The following is a 17,166-nucleotide window of genomic DNA, read 5'->3' on the forward strand; positions in this document are numbered from 1 at the left end:
GGAGATGCTCATCATCCCTATCCTAGTGAATTCACACCCCCGCCACCCAGTTGCTCATACTTTAATCTACAGAACAAGATTCAACCAGAACAGAAAATCTTTTTCCACTGTGTTCTCATCCTTGCTTGGGAAAATCCTGATAGCCTGTCATCTTATTAAGATGACGCTGGGGCTGCATGTTCAAGAGATGCAGTGTTTGAGAAACACCAGTACTGCTCCTCAGGAAAACGTGGGAGGTCATCAGAGAAGAGCACCAGGCCACATCAGACAATGGGATAATGGAAGAATCACATAGTGCTTAAAGGAGCCTGTAGTCGGGAGGCATGGCCTCCCTCGGAGATTTACACCAAGGGAGAGCCAAACCTCCCCCTGGAAATTGGAACCCAGGAAGGCAACAGCTGACCAGAAGCAGGTAGGCGGGGCTAGGCCTATAAAAACCAGGCCTGCCCACTCAGTCAGAGCCCAGCGGCTGAGAGAGAAGGATGTCTCTCCCTCGGTGCTTAAGCCTATGGCCGCACCCGTCCGCCATCTAGAGGAGACACTGCTGGATCTACCCACAGCATGGGGCCCTGAGGACCTGGAGGAGCTTCCCGAACTGGATAAGCTGCCAGAGACCCCCAGATCCTACGACCCGGAGGAGGGGCTGCCAGAACTGCCTACTGCCTGGGGCCCTGAGGACCTGCCTGAGCTACAAACCTCTGATGAGCCAGGGACATGCAGACCCTGGGACCCAAAGGAACTGCCCTCCGCAGAGGACCCCAAACCATTTCCAGACCTGCCGTTGGTCAACAGTGAGGGACTCATGGGACTCCCACTCGCTGTCTACCCCAGCGACCCTGAGGGAGATGACCGGCCACAGGTACTCTAGGGAAAGGGTGGGAGAAAGAAGCCCAGGGAAGCCAACTACGGTCCAGCTGAGCTTGCACTCGCTGTGAGTCAGCGTGTTTCAACTGGAGCCCCGCTGACCCAGTGAAGGGACACCCCATCACTTACAGGACCCTAGGCTGGGACGCAGTGGAGATGGGTGGGCCTGCATCCCCCTTCCCACCCCAACCTGGGGTGAACGCCCATTGAGGGCCAAAGCCTGTCCCTTACTGCCAGCCAGGCCCTGCCAAAGGGCTGGGTATAAACTACTTACTTGCCCTGCTAAGGGCTAGAGACTGCTGCTCCTCTGCCCTGTCCTGCCCTGCCCTGCCTAAGGGCCCAGGCCTTTGGCCATTTCCTCACCTGCTTGGGCTATAGACTGCCACTCGCCCTGCTAAGGGCCTGAGACTGTTTGTCTGCCTGCCCTACAGAAGGGCCAGGCTACTGACTGCTGCTACTGACTGCTGCTCGTCCTGCCAAATACTGTTGAAATCAGAGTCCTGTGAAAAGACAGACTCTTCTACTCCCTTTTGGATGTAGCATTCTGCAGGATGCTGTTTGGCCTACATAGGGTGGCGGGACTTTTCAGAGACTTGTGGACCAGGTAATTTGACATCACAGACTGCATGGGGCAGCCTTCTGCAGTCCAATCCAGTCAACTGTAAAACAGCTGGCACCAGGTGCTGGTTTGACAGCCAATCCAGTCAACTGTAAAACAGGGCACCAGGAAGTAAGTTACTTATTTATGGTAGGAAAAAGTCAGCTCCAACCTCTCATCAATAAGGTACAAGCCTTGATGTCTTGCTCAAGTCCAAGACAGTTCCTAGGACTGGCAGGATATTACTGGTCATTCGTCCCAGGATCTGCAACCATTGAAACTCTACTCACCTTTTGAAAGACAGCAGCCCAACAGAAGTCCAGTATTCCAAGGCCCGCATAAGCCCTTTGGTACACTAAAAGACTGTCTCTACCAGAACTTTAGTCCAGACTTCACAAAGCCATTCGATCTTCAAACCGATATCTCCAATGTGGGGCATGAGGCAGTCCTCTTACAGGAATTTGACACAGAGGAACACCCTTTTCTTTATATTAGTTGAAAACTGTTCCCTAGAGAGAGGGCAATTCAGTAAATGAAAATGAGCTGCCTTAACTGTAAAGCATGATGTGAAAGCCCTGACATAATCTGTTAGGAAACCCCCTTTCCCTGATCACTGACCATGCCCATGTCATAAAATGAAGGCCACCAACAAGCATATAGTGAAATGGAACCTGTCATTCCAACCACATAAAACTTTCAGGTACAGCTTCAAGTGGGACAGACACATCAGAATGCTAATTTCTTCTCCCCAGAAACAGGATGGAGCTAGGCAGTTCTCAATGGTAGTAGATGACAGAACAAGGAACAATGGTCTCAAGTTGCAGTGGGGGAGTCTAGGTTGGATATTAGAAAAAAGTTTTCCAGTAGGAGGGTGGTGAAGCACAGGAATGGGTTACCTAGGGAGGTGGTGGTTTTAGAGGTTTTTAAGCTGTGGCTTGACAAAGCCCTTGCTGGGATGATTTATCTGAGGTTAGTCCTGCTTTGAGCATGGGGTTGGACTAGATGACCTCCTGAGGTCCCTTCCAACTCCAATATTCTATGATTCTATGATTCTAGGACACATAGATTCAGCTACTGGTGCCACAGGTCCCATCTTCAGGGGGAAGGAAGTGATGAGATGTACAGACCCTGCATCAGGCAAAGAAGGGGTTAAGGAGCAGCTTTGGGCCCAGGCAGACCCACCCCACCACATCTGCGAGAAATGCTAATCTTGAAGGAGGAGCCTTAAAAAGGGAGAAGCACAGTTCAGAAGGGAGTGACAGTGAGGAGGTTGACAGACTTTTCATCCTTAACGCTCAGAAAAGAGCACAGCAGACTGTCAAATGTCCTTAGGTTGCCTGTGAACACAGAGTGGTAAGATACATGTCTGGACAATCTGGGTAGGACAGAAAAGCTGGAGCCGCTCTTAATTTAATTTCTTCACTTTGAGAACTGTGACTAGGAGCTGGATCCCAGGCAGACCCCTGCTGAGAATGCAAGAACCCTGAGGAAAAAGGTGGAGACATTGAAGGATGTAGGCGAGGGAAGAAGCAAGAAGTCTGACCTTAACCCTTGCCACAAGGGTTCCTGGTCTGGAATCTAGGGTAGAGGGAGGAACGGAGTTCCCCTATAGCCTCACCAGAATGAATAGCCAGAAGACCCCAGCTGCAAGGGGCCACAAGGGATATTGGGTCTGGGGACCAGGATCATCAACCTGGTGGGAGGGCCTGAGATTACTGGTGAAAACCCTGGTTTAGCCTGAAAGAAATGAGCTCAAAACTGACTTGGCCTAAGTGCAGAGTCACAAGGCAAAAGGGAACCACTAGAGGCCCTGTGTGGCAGGACTACTGAGAATGAAATCCTGTAATGGCCCTGACAGTCATGAGGCAGCATGGATGCTGAGTCACTCTGCCAACCCACATCCTGCCCTCCCCCAGCATTACTAAGATTGTTGACAAATTTGCTAGAATACAAGAGTTAGTGTCCTTTCCCATCTGCAAAGGCTGAAAAAGACACAAAGAATATGCTTTTATGTATTATTACAGAGCTACTGCCTTTTGATAAATATGGCAGGATGCCGTCAATATTTGTTCCACCCAACATTTATAGGATTTATTAAACTCAGATGCAACTAAATATGTTTCCTGAATTATGGCAAACTGCACTTTCCAAAGGGGAAAACTCTGTTACATTTTATTATGTGGTTAATGCCCTTAGTGCTCTATGTACATAATTTCAAAGAAGAAAAGAGATGAAGCAAGAGGTTGCATTTTGTTTAATATCTATATCCAAAGAATTCTTGTCTAAATAGACTCTTCTTCATGTTGCTTCCCAAGAACTCTCCACTAGAAAAATAGTAAGCAATCAATCTGTTAACTGAATAATTACATGACATCTTCTATATTTAACCATATTCTCATACACACTAAGGCCTGATTTCTGCATCTGTACATAATCACTTATATGATCGGAGCCCAAAAGTATGTGTAATAACCAACTAAGGGCAAAGTGAATATTATTATATAATTATTTGTATTACCATATTACCTAGGAGCCTCACTCATGAACCAGGATTCCATTGTGCTAGATACTTTACAAACACACAACAAAGGCAATCCTTACCCCAAAGAACTTACAGTCTAAATAAGAGACAAGGGACAACAGATGGATACACAGACAGGAGGAGTACAAGGAAACAGTGGGACAGCACTGGTCAGCATGATAGGCAGTGGCATCAGTGGCCTTACCATCAGCAAGTTGTTTGTAGCCACCATAGCAAAGGAGAGTTTGAAGAGGAGGGAGATGAAGGAAGGTAATGAGGTAGCTTTGCAGATGTTTACAGGGAGCTCCTCCCAACCATGAGGAGCAGCATAGTAGAAAGCATAAAAGCGCTTGTTTGAAAATTTTACAAGTGACGAAGGGAGGCTGGCACCATGGGCTGATTGGAGGCAGGAGTGACATCACAATGATATAGAAGGTTGGGTTAGGCTGGGAAGGGCCTTGAAAGTGAAGACAAGCAGTTTATGTTTGACATAATAGAGAAGGGGGAGCAGTGGAAAGCAGGAAAGAGAGGGGTGACATGGCCAAAGCAACAGACTAGTAATATGCTGAAGGGATATGAGCAGGGCAAAATTTCATTTGTCAAGGCCAGAGAAAAAGATTTTGCAGTAATGGAAACACAAGCAGATGAGAGCCTGGACAAGAGTTTCAGATGTGTGGATGGCTAGGAAAGGCTGTGTCTTGAAGATATTTTGCCAAAAGAATCTGCAAGATTGAACAGAGCCTGGATGTGAGGACCTAAGATGAGGTCCTAACTGAAGATGACACCCAGGTTATGAGCCTGAGTGACAGGCAGGAAAGTGATGTTCTCCACAGTGATCAAGAAAGGAGGTAGTGGGGAGGGAGGGATGATTAGGAACTCTGTTTTTGCCATCTTTAGCTTGAACTGGGGGCTAGACATCTATGAGATGTCAGAGAAATAGGCTGAAATTTTAGTTTGGACAAACGAAGACTGGTCTGGACTAGAGCTATATCTGTGTTTCATCAGCACAGAGTGCATTGAGTTAGTACCTGAATTTGTGTTTGTGGATAAGATTACCCAGAAATAAAGTGTAGAGGGAGAAAAGAAGGGGGAACAAGGACAGTGACTTGGAGGGACCAAAGACAGAAAGTTGAGGGGGAATGAGGAGAGTCCTCAGAAAGACATGCCAAAAGAGTGATTTTAGAGGTAAGAAGAGAAACAAGAAAGGACAAATGGAGGACAAGATTTCAAAAAGAGCAGTATGACCAATCATGTGAAAGGTAGCTTAACAGGTCAAGGCAGATGAGGTTGGAATATTGGTTCTGAGCTTTGGCCAGAATGGTTACTGTTTTTATATCTTCTGCTATGTCCTCTAAATAAAAGATTGTTTTCCAGCAGCTGTAAATGAGTGTCTGTTGTTGTCTAAGATGATTCAGATGCTGCTGCTCTGTTCTACAGCTGTTTCTTGATTTTGAAATCAGTATACAATTTTAATTAGGTGGTCTAAAGAGGATTGCAGAGATGTTGGGTGAAATGCTGGCCCCACTGAAGTCAATGATAAAAATGCTCTTTAATTCTATGCATTTTTAGATAGCACATAAACCTAAAATAGGCTATATGGCCCAAAGCCATAGAGAGACTTAAGCATTATGACTCTCAGCTTTGCAACACCTAACTTTTAGGCTCCTAGAAAAAAAAAAACTGGAATAACTATAGGATTCATGAAGTCTGAATTAGGTGCCTCTCTCAGCTGTGGAACATCCAACTTTATCCTCTACATAATTTTGCTGCAGTTAGGCATGACTGAGGTCAGATTATGCCGTATAATTCAATCCCATGTGACATCTTGCTTGGGATTCCAAGAATGGTGAACTACTGTGTTACCCGTCTGAGCCTCAGCAAGTGAGAGTGTTGATGCTGCTAAGATATGTGTCAGTTCCCAGACACACCAGGTTGCTTGTCTTGCCAGCAAACTCTTCAGGATTCTGCCAGTCCAAATCTTGCCTTGCAGGTAACAATCAGGGAAGCCTAATTCCCAAGTTCCCAAGAGGTGTCTCTGCAGTGTCCAGGATACTCAGCAGTTAAGTTCATTGCCTCCAAAGAAACAGAACACACACCAACCTGTTACTTTATCTGAAGAGCTACACTTTCCTTTATGCACAGCACTGAGATGGTTTTGTAGCAAAACAAAGTTTATTAACAAAGAACATAGATTTAAGTGATAAGCAAGAATAAGAGAAACAAGTACAGTTACAAGTAAAACAAACAAAACATTCTTTGTAGTGACTAAAAATTAATTTCAACAAGTTATAATCTTTGTTTAAGCAGATTGCTCACGTACAGTCACTTTCCAGCTACCCTTCCTCCCAGATCAAGAGGCTCCATTTTCCATAAACTCTATAAACTTCCATAGAAGGGTGCTGCTCCCCTTCATCCCCCACATGATGAATGCCTCAAATATATTTTTGCCTTCCTTATATCACGGCAAAGTTCATTGTCTCTGTTTCAAGAACCAGGACAGCCTCCTGGGCATGTGGATTCCATCCCCCATTGTGATCGTTAAGTGGTCACCTCTCCCACTTGTTAGCTTGATGGCGTTGTTTACCTTAAATGTAAATGTACTTTCATTGTCTTTGCCTGCAAACTGGTTAGACAAGTAAATACACAATCCTTTGTCTGGGACAGCCTGGACTTATGTGCTGCCTGCCAAACACATTTTCAGCACACATTTATAATTATTTGTAGGCACCCCATGCCTCCATCTCAGAATGATTTTTGGGAACAGCGTCTTACCAGTTTGCATCTGATACTTTACACACCTTTTTGATACAGGTTATGATGACAATATTTTTGGACAATGAGTGTGTCAGTTCTGAGATGAGTTATGGTATGGTTAGCCTTCTGCCAATTGGCATTGAAGGGTTCCCAAAGTTGGGTATCCCATGTTTTCATTCCAATTTCTAGTTTGCATGGGACAGAGTTGTGTTTTTTAATAATCACCAAAGCTACATAGGTATAAGAAAATCCCTATTTTTTTCAAGCTCTAATGAAAATCCTATAATTATTCAATTCAATCTCTTTAATGAATATGAAATGCCAACTTTTCCATCTCAAAGTCAACAGCTGAAGCAACTATGCTATAAATGCTGTTGGAAGTGGTAAAATAGAAACCAATATTTTCACTAGTGACATTTTTTAAGTCATTTTTAACTTTGCATGTTTGTTTTCAAAAGCAAGAAGCAGAAGAGAAGAACAGTTATGCGAAACACCTTGAAATCAATTTCAGACTATATTTTTATGGACTGAATTTAGAGCAGGTATACAGCAGAGCACGTTTGGTATATAATTTTGTTTTCAGAATCTCAGGATTTGTATTTCATAACAGCATTTTATGCTGCATTAGCAGTGATTTACAGTATAATAGAAAACAAACAAATGGGTACAAAACACAGGTAATAAGGAAAATAAACTGCAATACTGTTCTTGCTAGTTTATTCCTGCACTGTAATGGACAATGTTTCCATTAGAATGACAATGTTTTTTAAGCTGCACACCACTTTAACTTCATTGAAATTAGTAGTTACTGTACTATATATTTTCATCTAATCAGAAATAGATTGAGTTAGAATCCTTGCCATATTCTGAAGCTGGAGTCTTTCAACAAAAACATCTTAAATTTTACTCACTCAACTTGGCATTAATCTAAGAACATAACTTGTTGCACTATATAAGAATTCAAAAACTCTAGTAACTTCACCATCTAGTCCAAGAAGTAGGAGGAAGAAACCAGTTCATATTAATTTCTAATCCCATACAGAAGAATAGAAGGAAAGAAGTATGGTCTAGTGTTTAGATGATGCAGCTAGAAGAAGCCGGGACTCCTGGGCCCACTTCCTGATTTTGTCAATGACGTGGTGTAACCTTCAGTAATTGACTTTGCCTCTTTATAAATTAGACCCATTAATATTTGTTTATGTCAAATGGGCCTAGTAATGCTTAATTAATGTTTGTAAAATGTCTTGAGATCCTGAGATGAAAATCACTAGGTAAGTATGAAAGCTGGTCAGAATCTTTCAGCTGAAAAAACACTGAAACCAAATTTCTGTCTTTTATAAAAGTGGAAATGCTGGTAAAAACATTTAGACTTAAGAAATTTTCCTTTTTAAAAAAGCTTTTGACTGAAATTTTTATTGAAAAAAATGCATCCTGTTATAGCTGTGAGATGTTCTTTTGGTTTCCATTGGTTTTGTGCATGTCATTTTTAACTGGTGGGATTATTATTATTTTTATTTTTAAATCACAACGTTCCATTTTCAAAGTGGAAATAGTCCCACTTCAAAAATAATTCCATAAAAAAGGAAAAACAGAACTCTAATTCATCATAAGATGGAAAGTGTATTCAAGTTTGCCGAAAATTTCACTGATATTTTTAATTTAGGTTTTGACCAGCTTTCGAAAATACAAAGCTTTATTCAAATCCTAACGAATATAGCAAGTGATTCACTTTGCCTTCCAGATTGCTTTTCATGCAATATAAGCACTTGTAAAAGCACTTTCATTTTAGCACTACACTTGCAACACTAACTTTTTAGCCTGTCTTAATGCTTTTGAAATTGATAAATTTGACAATGGTTACACAGATTGTGGTCTTGGCATACCAGCTATCATGCTGACCAATGTTTGTCTCATGTTTCCTTGTACTCCCCCATCTGTCTGACTGTTTCTGCCGGTTGTCTCATGTTCTATATTTAGATTGTAAGCTGTTTGGGACATGAATAGTCTTTTTGTTCTGTTTGTATAGTGACTAGTTCAAGGTCTGGGGCTCATAAGCACTACCACAACACAAATAATGATGGATATACAAACATCAAGACTCTAAAATGAGCAGATTGGATATTTAGGCCCTGATCCTGTACCAGGTAAAAAACTATTGCACACAAACAATATCCTACTGACTTCATTGGGACTATGTTTAGGTGTGGCAGTCTTTCTGTATGCTGCAGGATCAGAGCCTTGCCGAATAGTGCGATGTTGATTAAATTAAAAGCTGTTTCTTGGATTCCCATAGAGAGTTTGAGCAGTAAGCTCAGGAGTTGCATGTATAATATACTGCCTTTCAGTTGTCATCCACTGAGAGCTTATTATTAAACATAACAGTATCCAGAGAAGTCTGGTCCCTGTAAATAGCAATGAACCATCTTTATACAAAGATCTCTTGGATAAAAACAATGAAGTTTATACAGGACAGAGGAACAGAAATGGGAAAGGCTTGTGACCTTTCAAAGTAATTGTTTCTGCTGCTTTTACTGTATAAAACGCTTCTGTCCAAAGGCTAATTATGTGATTCCAGTTCAACAAATTCTCTTTGATTGATCTTAGCTGTTTTCATTAACAATAATAGAAGCAGAAAACAAACTACTTTTGTTTTGGCTCATGACACTAGAAACTAATCATAGCTTCTGTTTCCTAATGGATTGCTCAACCAAACTGATGAAAATCACATATGATGAGAAAGTATTTTGTGCAGTGCATTGCAGGGCTAGTGTTAGAAGCCTGTGCTTGAATACAGTCTTTTCTAGTTATAAGTGTCTATTGAAGAATTCCCCCATCACATTATAAATCATGCTTTGGGTTTGGAATTCAGATAATGCACCCATTTAACACTACATCTGCACCCAGGTCTTTCAGTTAGCAGTGGAACTCTTCGGTTGCCAAGTTCTTTCACTTTCCAAGAATATTTCAGTACTAGAGTTGGGCAAATAACTGATATTTCAGTTCAGTTGCAACTCCAGGAAAAACAAATATGAAAGCCCAAATCAAATTTGAATTTTTTTGGTGAATTTAAAAAGACTGTTCAAGAGTGGGAATTTGAACAGGAATCTTCCACACCCCTACTGCCTGAACTGACCACAGGGCATTTTGTGAATGTGAAAATTTGTCACCAGTATTTTCAACCAAATAGTTTCAGGTCAACCAAAATTGCATTTTTTTGTCAAATAAATTATTCATCAGAAAAATTTCACCAAGCTCTGTTTAATTCTCCCTGATGATATCCAATGCTCTTAAAGTCTTCATAGCTGTTTCATCAGAATTCTGCAACAATTCTTTTTCCTTCACAGTTGTCTGCAGTGATTCTAACTTTTTCCACAGCCTTAACCAGAACTCCATCATCCTTCTGTCACTTTCTCTTGTGCTCTACCAACCCTCTTAATGGTCCTCCTGTCTTCTTCTTGTTGCTATACTCCTAGCAGTCTTCTTAGTACCCTCAGTTTTTGAGTCTGTTCCCCAGGCCATCTCTCTTTTCGTTGCTTGCATTTATTTTCATCCCATTCAGTTATCTCTAGCACGACTTGCATCTCTTGGGACTTGTTCAATGAGAGTTTTCCCATGGACTTTATATCAGACCCTTAGCCATCTCCTGAACCTGTGACAGGACAGAATTGTATTCTAAGAGGAACAGGTTTCCCAGTGACAATGGCAATATATAACAGTTTGATGGTCAATGATGGTGAAAGCAGGTTGGTATCTGCACATATCAGTAATGGTCATCCAGTTCATCTACACCTGCAATATTTTATTCATATTGTAAGGCAGGTGATAATACTAGTTGATAAGTCAAAAAGCCATGAGTACATCCTTTAGGAAGTTGTATTAATAATTCATGTGCAGAGGTAGCTAAAATATGAAGGTGTTTTGAATTTGTTAGAGACATTTTATTTCTAATTTCAGGTTTGGTGTGAGAATAGCAATATGAAAGAATTCCAGGAGAAAGGAATGGCTGAAAAAGTTCTATGATGTTCTTAAAATTCAGCACAGATAACCTTTGGAAATAACAATATGTAGTGTGTCTCATTAATATGCAACCCAATGAGAATTCCACATCTTCTGGAATTCTTAGAGGCATATTTTCTTCTGGAGGCAAAAATAAATAAAGAAATAACAGAAACAGGGATTCAGAGACAGGTCACAAGAATGATCAGGGACATCGGAGACTTTTATCCAAAAAAGAAACTGAAAAGATTTGGACTGTACTTTAGAGAGGAGATATGAAAGTATGCAAAATAATTCATAATATAGTGAAGATAAGTTGGGCACTTTTACTTACTTATTTCTATATGCCAGATCAAGAGGATATTCAATAAAAATTAAAAGCAGCAAAGTTAAAACTACTAAAAGGAAATAAATTTTCACACAACACACAATTAGCCAGTGGAAATCATTGTCACAAGAGCTCAAAGGCCAAGATCAGCACAGATTCAAAAAAACAAAAAGAGATGAAAAAAGTAACAGGTATGTACATACAAAAAGCATCTAGAGTTACAATAGCAAAGATTATTTACAACCTTAAAGTGGCCATTGTGCATTGGGTTCATAGTTGGTGATATCAACCACTCTGTTAGATTTCCACCCGCCACCAGTTTTTCTTTTCTTATCAGTATAGCCAAGAAGGACTGCACTTTCTGAATGCATTAACTGAATGCATTAACTGAATGCTTTTATTTGGTTTGGAGGAATTGGAACAACTTAACTCAGATTTGTTATGTTACAGTAATTAATGATCAAAGATGAAACTCGTTTGCCTCAACCTGATCCTCTTTAGTATGCTCTCTTGTGGCCCCGTAGGTGCATTGTACTCAGTACCCCTTGAATCCTTTCAGACAGTTACCCAGACCAGATTAGTTCAACACTCCCTTTGCGGGTCACTCATTCTATAGAGTTAACTCATTTATTTAGCTGCTGAAGTTCACACCCACTCCGGCTCCATGAAAGCGTTCTGGTCAGTTTCCTCCCCCCTGTTCAGGAGGCCCCAGACCTCCTTCCAGAGCTGGGTTGTATTTCAGACAATCCATTTGTCCCTTTCCTTAAGATGGGAATCCCCTATCGCTCCTCACTGGAATTGTACTTTAAGGCCACCTATAGAGTTTCCGGAGGCTTCTCCTCCAGCTGGGCATTTTTCCCCAATCGATCTTTCTACACTCAGGCTGGAGGACTCATCAGACAGATTTTCCCCTGCTGCTGTCTTCCCCTGCTAACTCAGAGCCCTGCAGGAGCCTTCTTACTCCCTTCAGTATCTGCAGGCAACTGCCCAACTATGAGGGAGGAGACAGCATTTACGCTTGTCCCCATTCTCACAGCTCATTCCTAGTCGGTTGAGGGAAGCCTTGCCCCCACCCTCTCTGCAAGGCTCCTGGGCCCAGGCCTTTAACGATACAGTGACAGGATTTCCTAGTAAGCACCATTCATTTCTAGGACTGCTTCCTTCTTTTCACATCCCATTTTAGGTTGTTATACTGGACCTTTCAAATTCTTAAAGGGACATGCAACATGACAGGGTTGGCTGACCACTAGGAACTACTGTCTCTAAGGAGCAGACTACACTGTCACACCAGCCATTCCTACATGAAGTCATTTGTGCAGTGAATTCCACAGGGGGTAGGAGAGCAGAATCCATTTTACGACGTTCCATTACGCTATGGGTATGAAATGCAACCCTTCTATAGCTGTTGTGTCAATCTATGAGATAGAATAATGAATTCTACCCTTTCATATTTCCGATACAGGAGTCTTTAGGCCACAGAATCTGCTTAAAAATGGATCCAGTAACCCTGACCCTGTAAACTCCTCCAGCCTGATTTACTCCTCACCAGTGCATAACCCTTTTCTAAGACACACAGGGTACAAAAGCCTCTCTGCCCATCTGTGACATGTGGAGGATTGTTACATGATTCTGTAATGCAGAAGGCATTGCACAGGTCTTCTGCAAGTGTCTGAGAGAGGCAGCACACTTCTAGATGATGGCATTATTAGTGATACCTATGTTTACTGGAATTAAGAGGACTGATCTTGATGGCTGATTGACTTTATACCATCCAAGCTGAGTAAAACAATAGTGCCTTCTAAATATAATGTGTGGAAGATCTTACTACTAATATGAAGTGAAATATGTAAGTTAAAGTTAACACTGTGAATTTATTGGATTCTACCATCATGATACTTACCACACTCAAAACACCCAGAAAGCTCAATTTTTGGTCCAAATGTTCTACAAATGTTTTTGAGCATATCACATTTCAATCAGACAAAAGCTAAAAAGCCAGTAGACCGGATAAAACATTTTGACAATATGAACTACCCAATAACTGATTAAATTAGTCTGATGAGTGGATCTATGTCCTGCAGGAATATGGCTGAAAGTTCTTAATCAAAATAGGCAGTCATGGGGTAAGAGGGAAGGTGCTCTAATGGATCTGTAGATAGTAAAAATATAGGAAACAAAGGATAGGAATAAATGGTCAGTTTTCAAAATAGAAAGCAGTAAATAGCGGGGTCCCCCAACGATCTGTATTGGAAACAATGCTACTCAATATATTCCTAAATGATTTGGAAAAAGGAGTAAACAGTGAGGTGACAAATTTTGCACATGATACTAAATTACTCAAGATATTTAAGTCCAAAACTGATTGCAAAGAGTTATAAGGAATCTCACAAAATTGGGAGACTGGACAACAAAATTCCAGGTGAAATGAATAAGTTGATAAGTGCCAAATAATTCATAATGGAAAATGTTATCCTAAATATACATACAAAATGGTAGGTTCTAAAATAGCTGTTACCACTCAAGAAAGGGATCTTGGAATCATCGTGGATAGTTCTCTGAAAACATCAGCTCATTGTGCAGTGAGAGTCAGAAAAAAGCTAACAATGTTAGGAACCATTAGGAAAAGTATGGATAATAAAACAGAAAAATATCATGATGCCACTATATAAATCCACGGTACGCCTACACCTTGAATACTGTGCGTAGTTCTGGTGCCTGCCATCTCCAAAAAGATATATTAGAATTGGGAAAAATAAAGAGAAGAGCAAAAAAAAACCCCAAATGATTAGGGGTATGGAAAAGCTTCTACATGAGGAGAGATTAAAAAGACTGAGAATGTTCATCTTAGAAAAGAGATGACAAGGGGGATATGATAGAGGTGTATACAATCTTGAATGGTGTGGAGAAACTGAATAAGGAATGTTATTTATGACTTCACATAACACAAGAACCAGGAGTCATCTAATGAAATTAATGGGCAGCAGGTTTAAAACAAACAAAAGGACGTACTTCTTCACATAACACATAGTCAGCCTGTGGAATTCGTTGCCTGGGGATGTTGTGAAGACCAAAACTATAACTGGGTTCCAAAAAGAATAAGATAAATTCAGTTAGGATTGTCCATCAATGACTATTAGCTAAGATGGTCAGGGATGCAACCCCATGCTCTTGGTGTCCCTAAATCTCTAACTCCAGATCCTGGGACTGGATGACAGGGGATGGATCACATGGCAATTGCCCAATTCTGTTTGTTCCCTCTGAAGCACCTGGCATTAGCCACTTGTCACAATTGGGACATAGGCATTCTGACCTAGTGGTCAGAGTAGGATGCGGGAGTCAGGCTGGGTCCAATACCAGGAGATCAGAGTCTGAGACAGGCCAGAGGGCAAAAACAGTCAGGAGGCAGGCAGAATCAGGTTACCAGGAGATCTGCAGCAGACGGTGGGAGCAGGTATTCATGGGGAAGAAGTCAGAAGCAGGGGGAACCCAGTTTCATAGACAACTTCCTGTTCCTGTGTTGGGTTTGTACAGAAGTTGTGAACCAGTCAAGACCCCCAGCATTCTGCCAGTCAGATTCCAGGACTGGAGTCCTCTGTCCCAGTTCAGCTCCTTCTCTGACAACAGTTAGCAGGCCACTGGGTAGCAGCTCTGAAGAGTCCTGTAGTGCAGGGTTCAAGACTTGGAGTCCCTGACACCACTGTAGGAAGACAGGCTACGAGGTTAGATGGACCCAGTATGACTGTTCTTATATAATTTAAATTGCAGGACTGTTAAAGATTAATTTTAGTTCAAATTTGGTGCTGGCCATAGGCACATTCCTCGAAATTACCATCACATTAGCTCCTACTCTGGTGATCTGACAGTCTACAAACGTGTTCCCTGATAAGGCACCAATTCTGCAATGAACTGCATGTGTACAGATTCCTGCATCCAAAGAGAGTCCCAATAAAGTCAATGGCTACGTCTACACTGCAGCTAGGAATGTGCCTCCCCACCTGAGCAGACAGACTCCAGATAATTCAGCTGGAGCTATGTGCTAAAAATAGCAGTGTAGACATTGCAGCTTGGGCTCTCAAGTCCACCCAACCCTCAGGTCCAAGCTAGCCTGAGTCACTGCCAGAACCACAACACTGCTATTTTTAGTGTGCTTGCTCAAGTGATGCTAATTTGAGTCTGTGTAACCAGGCTGGGAGGTCCGCTCTCCACTCCACTGTAGACATACCCTCCGGGCTCCATTTGTGTGCAAAGGTTGCTGATCCAGAGCCCGTTACAGGACTGGATCCCCAGCTGGGAAGACATTGTTCTTTAATTATTAAGACAACGAATGCAATATACATTAGAGAAATCAACAATCTACCATATCAGTGAGATCTGTAAACCATTCAGAAAACCATCACCAATGACAAAAAGGGCAGAGTTGTTTTCAGGATTCAGGCAATTATTACAAAAATCCTAGTGTGTGGGTGCTGCAGTAATACAAATAATAAAAATAATAATAATTAGCCCACAAAAATTCTCTACAGTAGGAAAGAATCCCCAGATGTCTATAACAATGTGTTGGCTAGATATTTCATTATTATTAATAATACCACCAAGATCTTATATATATTTTTAATCAGTAGATCTCAATGCAAATTAAAGCTGAGCAAGTGATTTGTAAATATGTATCTGATAAATGCTGTCTCATTTTTGGTTTACAAATTGTACATACAAATATTGCTATTTGGTTAAAAAAACTTTTTTTTCAAAACTGTCCCTTTAATAATTTTTGCATATCATTCTTAGTCCCTGGGTTACTTTCAAGCATTATGTAGTCAGTCACATTTGCATTGTTTTGATTGTTCTACAGATTGTAAGCCATGTGGTAAACATCTGCTCTCTGATTGGAGGAACATAACTCTTAGAATCTACTTTCTGATTTATATTGGTCACAATTTGCTTTCTATTAATACAATGTAATGTTTACTTATAATAAATACCCTATTTCATCAAACATTCTAGCCAGGAAATTCATTTACTCAAATATTTGCAGAAAGCAAACATATTTGAAGCAAATTCATTTTAAAACACAAGTGAATATTCATCTGGTTGGTCTTTTTTGTAGTATTCACCCATCTCTTGTCATGTTTCAGGGAAAACTCTACATTTATGGCAGAGCTCCAGAAATCTGCTTGTTTGGCAAAGAGAAATCAATTTTTCAACCAGTCAGTCAGATCTCTGTTTATCACATTTTTGTTCTTGCCTGGTATTTCATATGCATAGTGCCCTTTCTCTATGTGCTGTCTCACTGAGAAAATGCTGATAGCTCATTCTAGTCTACATAGCAAGTTATAACACAGTGGTTCCAACCACCACTGTTCCAGTTCTAAAGAACCTTTGTTCATAATGTCCTTCAGTTCTACTGAGCTCCAGGAGGAACATTGTCTTGGCTATTAGAATTTGCAAAGTAAATATATTTTCCCAGTATTAAAGATGTCTATTTCTGTAGTCAGCCTGAGAATACCATTGGCATCATGATTGATTTATGCTCCACCAGACCATATACAGTACTGGTAGGGCTGAAAGTACAAGATGTACATTTAAATGCTTTTAATTTGGTGGAATATTAAATCTCCAGGGTGGTGTGTTATTCTTCATTGTTGTAGTGCCTTTTTCACAAATTCCAGAAAATATCAAATGAAGGGCCACCAGCATAGCAATAAATTATCCTGATGTGAAGAAGAGAGAGAAATAATAATAGGCAAATATGGCTGCATCAGGGGCTCTTTAATGACCTGAAAATAAAAAAGGAATCCTACCAAAAACTGGAAACATGAGTATAAAAGAACAGTGCCAGCAGGTAGGGACAAAAATCAGAAAAGCTAAGGCACAAAATGAGCTACACCTAGCAAAGGACATACAAGACAATAGGAAGGGGTTCTATAAAGTACATTAGAAGCAGGAGTAGGATGAAGCAAAATGTAGGTCCACTATCTACAGGAAAATAAATAAATAAAAAAAGCTAATAATGAAGAACACCAAGAAGGCTGCGGTGTTTTTACTTCAGTCTTCACTAAAAAAGGTTAATTGTGAGCAGATACACAACACAATTAATATTAACAATAA

The sequence above is a fragment of the Emydura macquarii genome, unplaced genomic scaffold, assembly GCF_026122565.2.
Source record: "Emydura macquarii macquarii isolate MOO-44397 ecotype Brisbane River unplaced genomic scaffold, CSIRO-AGI_Emac_v2 contig_2975, whole genome shotgun sequence".
NCBI classification, from domain to species: domain Eukaryota; kingdom Metazoa; phylum Chordata; order Testudines; family Chelidae; genus Emydura; species Emydura macquarii.